Genomic DNA, 8,079 nt, shown 5'->3' on the forward strand with positions numbered 1-8,079 from the left:
CATTTCCATATTTGGCAGTCCCGATCCTTTGGGGAGGGACTGTGGCTCAGGGTTAGAGCATCTGCTTGGCATGCAGAAGGCCCCAGGTTCAATCCCTGGCATCTCCAGTTAAAGGGACTAGGCAGGTAGGTAATGTAAAAGACCTCTGCCTGAGACCCTGGAGAGCCAGTCTGAGTAGACAATACTGACTTTGATGAACCAAGGGTCTGATTCAGTATAAGGCAGCTTCATGTGTTCATATGAATTTAATGAATTCCATAGCAAACTACAAGCTGAATGTCTAGAACTGGATGACTTGGCCCTTTCTCTTCTTGTCTTCTCCCAGTTCAAAGTGCTTGCACCTCTTAATGGCCAGCATCCTCTTCGACCTGCAGTTGGGCTCTATGCACTCCAGCCTCAGCACAATCTTCTTTGTAGTCTTGGCCTTCTTGCAGAAGATAGGATTCGTCTGACCACTCTAAGCCACTCTGTGTGCGATCATATTGCCTCTTTCCCTGAGCATACAGAGATTCTTTGCCTTTCTTGTACTGAGTCACTTTGTGGGGCTGGTGCTTGCTGAACGTCTTGCAGTAAGTCCTACAGGTTTTTGGGACGTTCATCATCTTTCCAATGTCGGCGACCCCCACCGAAAGGGCCTGACTTTCAAAGCAGAAGTCAGGCATATAGTGTTATCAATTGACAGGTTTTAATTGTGTGAAACCATTTCATCAGCTATTCACTTACTTCTTTCTCCCTCCCTATCATGCATGCATGCATTCAATAATCAATTGCATTTCCCCCCTTAATACCTGGGAGTTGTGCACGGACATGCACAAATTGTTGTGTGCTAGACAGACAACTCCTCCCATGCGGTTCACACCTGCCAACAAGCCAGGTGAGATACTTCTCTTGAGCTACTCTACCAATGCCAACTAGTGCCAACCCCAAAATGGAGAGCAGATTGGCTTCTGTCAGAAACCAGAATGAAACTAAAGATCTGCAGGTGAAAGAGCTGGATTGACAAAGCGCAGTTTTCTTTGTGCATCATGGATGCCAACCACAAGACGGAATGAGCGGGAAGTGATATTTGGCAGTTGTGCCAAAATGAGAAGCTTTTCAAGGGAGTTCCCATTGTTATGCCAAGCACTGGGTATCTGTGTGTGGGGGGGTCCCCGTTTATTGGGGGAAATTAGCTGGAGACTAGATAAAGCTATGCAAGAGGATGGTGTGGAGAGTCTTTTAACCAATTCTGCTCCAGGTGAGCGAACCAATGGAAAGCGACCCAATAACATGGAAGTTTTATGAATTTTAAGGATTTTATTAAAAGTAATCAAATTCCTTGCACACACACACACAATTCCCAACACATACAGAACTCAGAAAATAAAGGTTTAGGAGTCCCAAGCGGATTTATAGTTACTTTCCTGAAGAGCGAGGTCTAGAATGGCAGCAGCAAAGAAAGCAAGTACTGGCCAGCAATACTTAGCTAGGAAAATAACACCATCAAATATTGTGGCTCACACTTTGGATCCAGGAACTGGTGGCAATTTTACTGCGGCCAATGGGACTACACTTATACCCCGAAATGTAGCTGGGGGCTATGACTGGCAATGTCTGGACATTGCCAGTGACAAAAGGCTTGATTGATTGAGATAGGATTAATTGGGTGCAGAGAATAAGAACAAGAAAATGATGGCTGGGACACTTGGATTAAGTGCCCAATCATTGAGTGATAGACTTGGAGATTAAGGTGGGGTCTGGGAGGTGAGTCGGCAAAAGCTTGGCTGGAGCAGGATGGGATTAAGGGAGCATCTGAATAGGGTGAAAAGGTATAGCAGGATGCTTGCTTTCTACTATACGCAATGTAAATGGCTTATCTTGGTCTTCGTCTTCATGGAGATGCTGCAACATTCCTTTCAGGGGAGGGTATGGAAAAGTTGATGTGATATTCTTTGATGTAGTTGTGGCTATGAACAACAGAATTGGTAGTGATGCCTGCTGCAGTTTAGGCTGAGAGTGTGCAACTGGCCCAAGGTTACCCAGCATGCTTCCACGGCGGGGATTTGAACCTGGGTCTCCCAGAGCCTAGTCTGATATGCTAACCCAGAAGATCCTAAACTGTGCTCCATGGAGCACTTGGTGCTCCTTGAAACATCTCCTAGTGCTCCGTGAAGATATAGGGGGGAAATACTACTGTCATTCAGGTTAGTATATAGGTGCTTGGTGAAAATTAGTGCTCCAAGATGAATTTCTCTCCTGAAAAGTGCTCCATGACTCAAAAAGTTTGGGAACCTCTGCTCTAACCACTACACCACACTGGGACTCCAATACCACTTGGTACCAGAACTGAAACCATCTCCAGGATACCGCACATTCAGATAGAGTATCCCTTATCCAGACATCCCACATTTGGCTAATCCGAAAACCAGACCCTTCAAGCCGGCATGCGGACAGATCCGCCCTACCTGCTTTCAGTGTTTCCTCTCACCTAAAATAATAAAATACAGTGTACACTGCATCGTAGGTGGAGACTGAAAGCCTGTCGTTGTTCATTTGTTTGTTGTTGCTCTTGTTTAACAGCTGATGCAGGTATTCTGGTGAGATAGTTACACCTTTGCTTTCTGATGGTTGAATGTAAACAAAATTATTAAAAATATTGTTTAAAATTATGTTCAGGTTATGTGTATAAAGTGTATATAAAACATAAATGAATTTGGGTCCCATCCCCAAGATATCTCATTATGTATATGCAAAAATTCTAAAATATTCCAATATATGGAAAGATCCAAAATACGGACCACTTCTGGTATCGAGTGGTCCGAATAAGGGAACCTCTACTTTGTAAGGAATACTGGAGGCTCCTAGCCTTTTCCCCAAACACCTGGGTACAGGAAATCCCTTCATGCATCCAATGGTTGTTTCAGATGTAGCACCATTGCAAAAATGTACCTCTGATTCCTCAACACTGTCCTTGTGATAAACGCATGCAGTTTTGAATAGGATAATTCTCTCTCACACAGCACACATTTAACGTTATTCCAAGTATTCTCTGAAATGTCTCCTTTCTCGTTCTTTGCCAAAAGATAAAAATGTAACCTGCAGTTTTGAGCTCAGGGAGACAAAAACCTAAGCAATTAGCATCAGATGAATAAAGCAGGTAAATTAAGTGAATGGGTACCAATTTGGGCCTAATTTTATTCTGCTTGTAAACACTGGTGTGTTTAAAAAAAAAAAAAAGTCATTATCTTAGACCTCCAGCCATTGCTATTGGATCAGATCTCAAAACTGAGGAATATTAAGACACAATAGTGAAGGGGTTACACTGTTTCACATGACCTGATAGCTTCGCCTGCCATCCCCCGTGCCAGATTTGCCCCATCGCATAAGATATGCGGTGCCTAGTGCCAGTTTCTTCCCGCCCCCAGACATTCTGGAGGGAGCTCAGAGGAGAGAAACAAAAATGATGGAAGGCTTGCAAAACAGGACCTAGGAGAGAACGGCCGAGAGAGCCCGGCATGTTTCGACCGGAGCAAAGATGACATATGGGAGACATGATTGCTGGCTGAAAATATGTAAAGGGATGCTGCAAAAAGAGGGACGAGGACCAATTATTCTCATTAGTAAATGTGAGGAGAGCGAGGAGCAGGCTGATGCTGCAGCAGGGAAACATTAAATGGCGCGTTAGGAGAAACTTTATCACTTGAAGAACAGTTTGGACAATGGAGCCCGCTGCCAAAAGAGGCCTTGTGGCTCCCTCGGATGGAGAGACTCAAGGCTAGAGACCCATCTGTCAAGGATGGCTTGGTAATAATGAAGTTGCTCTGCCATCGCACGAGTCCTGCAGAGCGATTCCGGGCAGGCCACCACGGGGCTGTTGAGCCCCAACACGGTCCAACAATGACTAAGGAGTTGCTCGTGTGAGTGAAAGCCAAAAGATGCATCTTTTCCTGGCATGTTAAAAAAAAAAAATCACTTTGTCCTCTAGCTTAATTTGTGCGCTGCAAAGATACAGGCGTATAGGGTTGCCATCGGCGGGAGATTTTGGGGGCGGAGCCTGAGGAGGGCGAGCCATAGAGTTCAATGGCCAAAGCGGCCATTTCCCCCAGGTGAAACTGATCTCTGTTGGCTGGAGGCTAGTGCAGACAGGAATGTTCATAAATATTCAGACTGTTCAGAATGACTAGGGTAGGATAGCGGTTGAAGTGCAGGACCTTGGGAAACCTGAGTTCATATCCCACTCTGCCATGAAGCTCACGGGATAACTTTGGGCCAGTCGCTATCCTTCAGATTTACCTAACACAAAAAAACTGTGTTGGGGGTTAAATTGTGGGGTGGGGAAAATCATTTATGTTGTACTGGCGGAAGGGTGGGCTTAATGGAACTGGCCGCCACTGAAACCAAGTATCATTGGACATCAAATGCAGCCATCAAACAGTATACGAATGTTTGGAAAAGGTTAGAATATTCAGAGATTATCCCGGGGTGAAATACCTGAAATAATCATTAATGGAGGAAGATTTTGAGAAGAATTTCTGAGGTTTTGTTGGACTTCTTTTATCTCAAATTTGAAAATGCAGGCAAAATGCAGGGAAATGCAGGGGGAGAGTGAGGCGACCTCTGACAGACAGTCGGAAACAGCATGCATAACCCAAAGAAAGACCCGGTCTTCGGAGGAGTGACTGCGAATGAAACAGCCATGCATAAAAGATCTGACTGGTGTTCAAACATTTCTCTATTTCTTAGCAAATAATTGTAACAGATTATCACTGCTATTTTTTTTTTTTTTTACAGTTTTCCAATTCATTCTTGAACAGATCCAAGAAAGGCCCATTTGCCCTCCCCATGAATCCACCATCTTTCACACTTAGGGCGAAAACGCACGGTCGCTTTAGACTCCTTTTTTCCCTGTTTCAGCCAGGGTTCAGGCAGAATCAAATGCACATTCGGCAAAACGCATGTCAATCAATAATTTATTTGCAGTCATAGACCATAAAATAAGACAAATTTGCATAGTTAAACAGCATAGGATAAAAACAAATACAAAATAGATTTTCTGTTAAAATGGTTAAATGGTTAAAAATGGCAAGATTATCAAAGTGCATAACTAATTAATATCCGAGCAAATACATTCGATCCTGCGTTAGATCCTGGCTGAATCCTGGCTGAAACAGGGAATAAAGGAGGCTAAAGTGACCATGTGTTCTTGCCCTTAGTTTGAAATGGTGCTTCTGATTGTTGAGAGGACTCCCTTAGTGTCTCAGAGAAGCATCAGGCTGATAGCCACCATGGTCACGTCTTGTATTAAGTAATCCAAAAACCTTTTTTTAAAAAAAGAGGGAGACAATGTGGGTGGGAAGAAAGACAAGAGGCAAGATATCGGTGTGTTCTGCAAAACTCACCAGCAAACCAAAAAAGGGAAAAAAAGATGCCAGGTGACAGCTTTATTGTTTTGTAAAACCCCCTGTGTTGGGTTGCCAGGTCCCTCTTTGCCACCGGCGTGAGGTTTTTGGGGCGGAGCCTGAGGAGGGCGGGGTTTGGGGAGGGGAGGGACTTCAATGCCATAGAGTGCAATTGCCAAAGCGGCCATTTTCTCCAGGTGAACTGATTTCTACCGGCTGGAGATCAGTTGTGATAGCAGGAGATCCCCAGCTAGTACCTGGTGGGTGGCAACCCTACCCCTATGCCTTTCACCATATAACCTTTGTCAGGGGGATCTGTGCTGACACTCTCCACATACTCAAGACCTGTTGAGAAGGTCAGCCCAAAGAAACTCTGATCCTTTTCAACAAAGCTTGTACAGCAAAACATGTAAGGACTTTACAACACAATAAAACTGTCACCTGACATCTTTTCTCCTTTTTGCTTTGCTGGCACATGGTTAGATTTGCCCTATTTTTCATTCACTTCTGTAGAACTTGGCTTTATTCACAAGTACATGTAGCTTGGGCCCGATTTGCATCTGTAATCATCCCGTGGGCTTATGATCAGTGGAAAAATTGTGGCAGTGCCAGTTAAATGAACCAGTGTATCCATGTGGGGGTTATACATTTACACAGCTGCCACATGAACAGCCTCTATGTGGAGGTGAAATCAGGGTTGCCATGTGATTCCCACTAGCCCCATGTGATTCCCAGTAGCCCACTAGTCTCATGTCCTCCCGTGGGTGATTGCTTGGGGACTGGCAAGCATATGAACTGGATCTTTGAAACTGGAACCTGAATGTGTAAATCTAAAGGCATTACATTGGGCTTTATACTGTGAATTTGTGTGTGTGTGTGTGTGTATGTACGTGCATGCAAATATAATTGTGAAGAAGAAGAAGAAGAAGAAGAAGAAGAAGAAGAAGAAGAAGAAGAAGAAGAAGAAGAAGAGTTGGTTTTTATATGCTGACTTTCCCTACCACTTATGGAAGAATCAAACCGACTTACAATCACCTTCCCTTCCCCTCCCCACAACAGACACCCTGTGAGGTAGATGGGGCTGAGAGAGTGTGACTAGCCCAAGTTCACCCAGCTGGTTTCATGTGTAGGAGTGGGAAAACAAACCCAGTTCACCAGTTTAGCAACCACTGCTCATGTGGAGGAGTGGGGAATCAAACCTGGTTCTCCAGATCAGAGTCCACCATTCCAAACCACCGCTCTTAACGACTACACCACACTGGCTCTTTAGATCTTTACAGCCTGCTTTCCTCCCCTACAGATCATGCACCCTCTAAGTGAGGAAGGCCCATCTGTGAACATGCCTCTGATAACTGGATTCTGAATTATATACTGGAAGCAATAAAGGAAATCCCACCTGTGACAGATAGGTCTGTCATGAGCCATTCACACACGCAAGGTTCAACTTGCAGCCATCGAGAGATATGCATGCATGTGTGAATTGGCCCTTAGGGTATCGCATACCTGACTCATTTGCAATGTGCCCGTTTTGATCTGGCATGTAGCAATGCTTCTGCTCAGACAGTTTTTCCCCCATCTCCACGCACACACTGATAGAGAGGAAGGACCCTTTTCCTGCTGCAAGCCGTTTCCACTTCTGCTTGCTTTATGTGCGGTGCCTCCAATTGCCAGCACACTCCCGTGACCGTAAGACAGACAACTGGCCGGCCTGAGGCTCATAACATGGGAAGCAAAACAGTTAGGGGTTGGGAAGAGAGTGCTCATTGTGGGGGACTCGAGTCAATGTGGACCATTAAAACTGTAACTCTATCTAACGCTCGCTCGGCTGTTAATGAGGACAGGAAGGGGTAAGAACCATGTTTGCAGGAGCAGAGGAAGGATAAAAATAAAGCACTCAGAACGATGATGTCTCTGGCTCTAATCGCCTCATAAAATGGATTTAAGCAGCTTGTCAGAGACTTTCCGATGTCTCTTTTTTATTGTTCCTGGCCATATAATTCTTTCCTTAAAGGGCCCATCACCAGATTAATTAAGCATTATGCAAAAAAGGAGGAATGGAGGGGGCAGAAGGGCTTGCTGAATGAATTCCTCCCCTGGGAAGGGTGTTGAGATGCAGATTTCCGAGGCAAGCAAGAATCACGAAGCCGAAAGGCTAGGATTCGTGACTAAATCCTTGTTTCTGCCACTCTGTTGGACATGGAGGTGTTTGGGTCGGGCCACACAGGGGTGAGATGCACGGAGGGAGAGCCCCTTCCACAATTGCTAATGACCTTTACAGTGGACGAAGCAGATCGAGCCAGTGGACAGTCTAAACCAGGGGTCCCCAACGATTTTGAGCCTGCGGTCGCATTTGAATGCTAACGTGGCATGGTGGGTGCCGCAACAAAATGGCTGCCACAAAATGGCTGCCGCAGGAGGCGGAGCCAAACACAAAATGATTGCCACAGCTTAACTGCAGCAACATAGTGTAGATCTTTTTGCTGCGGTGGCAGCCGCTGCCAAAGCGAGATGTTTAAAAATCTGCACAGCCAATTAAATCTCCAATAGGCAATCAGAAGCCTTGATGGGCAAAAGCTATAATTGACCCCACCCACTTCCTAAAAACACTTGGCAGCCACCACAAAAGGTATCCGCAGGCACCCTGGCACCACGTTGGGGACTCCTGGTCATTTGGTGGAGGCAACATTTGGTGAAGGCCTTG

At 45.3% G+C, this 8,079-nt stretch overlaps 1 pseudogene; it reads right to left on the minus strand.

Annotated features, from left to right (window-relative positions):
* Nucleotides 1-226: 226 nt before the first annotated feature.
* LOC130488672 (60S ribosomal protein L36a-like) lies at nt 227-608 on the minus strand (annotated as a pseudogene).
* Between the last annotated feature and the right edge of the window lie 7,471 nt (nt 609-8,079).

Source organism: Euleptes europaea, chromosome 1 (assembly GCF_029931775.1).
Source record: "Euleptes europaea isolate rEulEur1 chromosome 1, rEulEur1.hap1, whole genome shotgun sequence".
NCBI lineage: Eukaryota > Metazoa > Chordata > Lepidosauria > Squamata > Sphaerodactylidae > Euleptes > Euleptes europaea.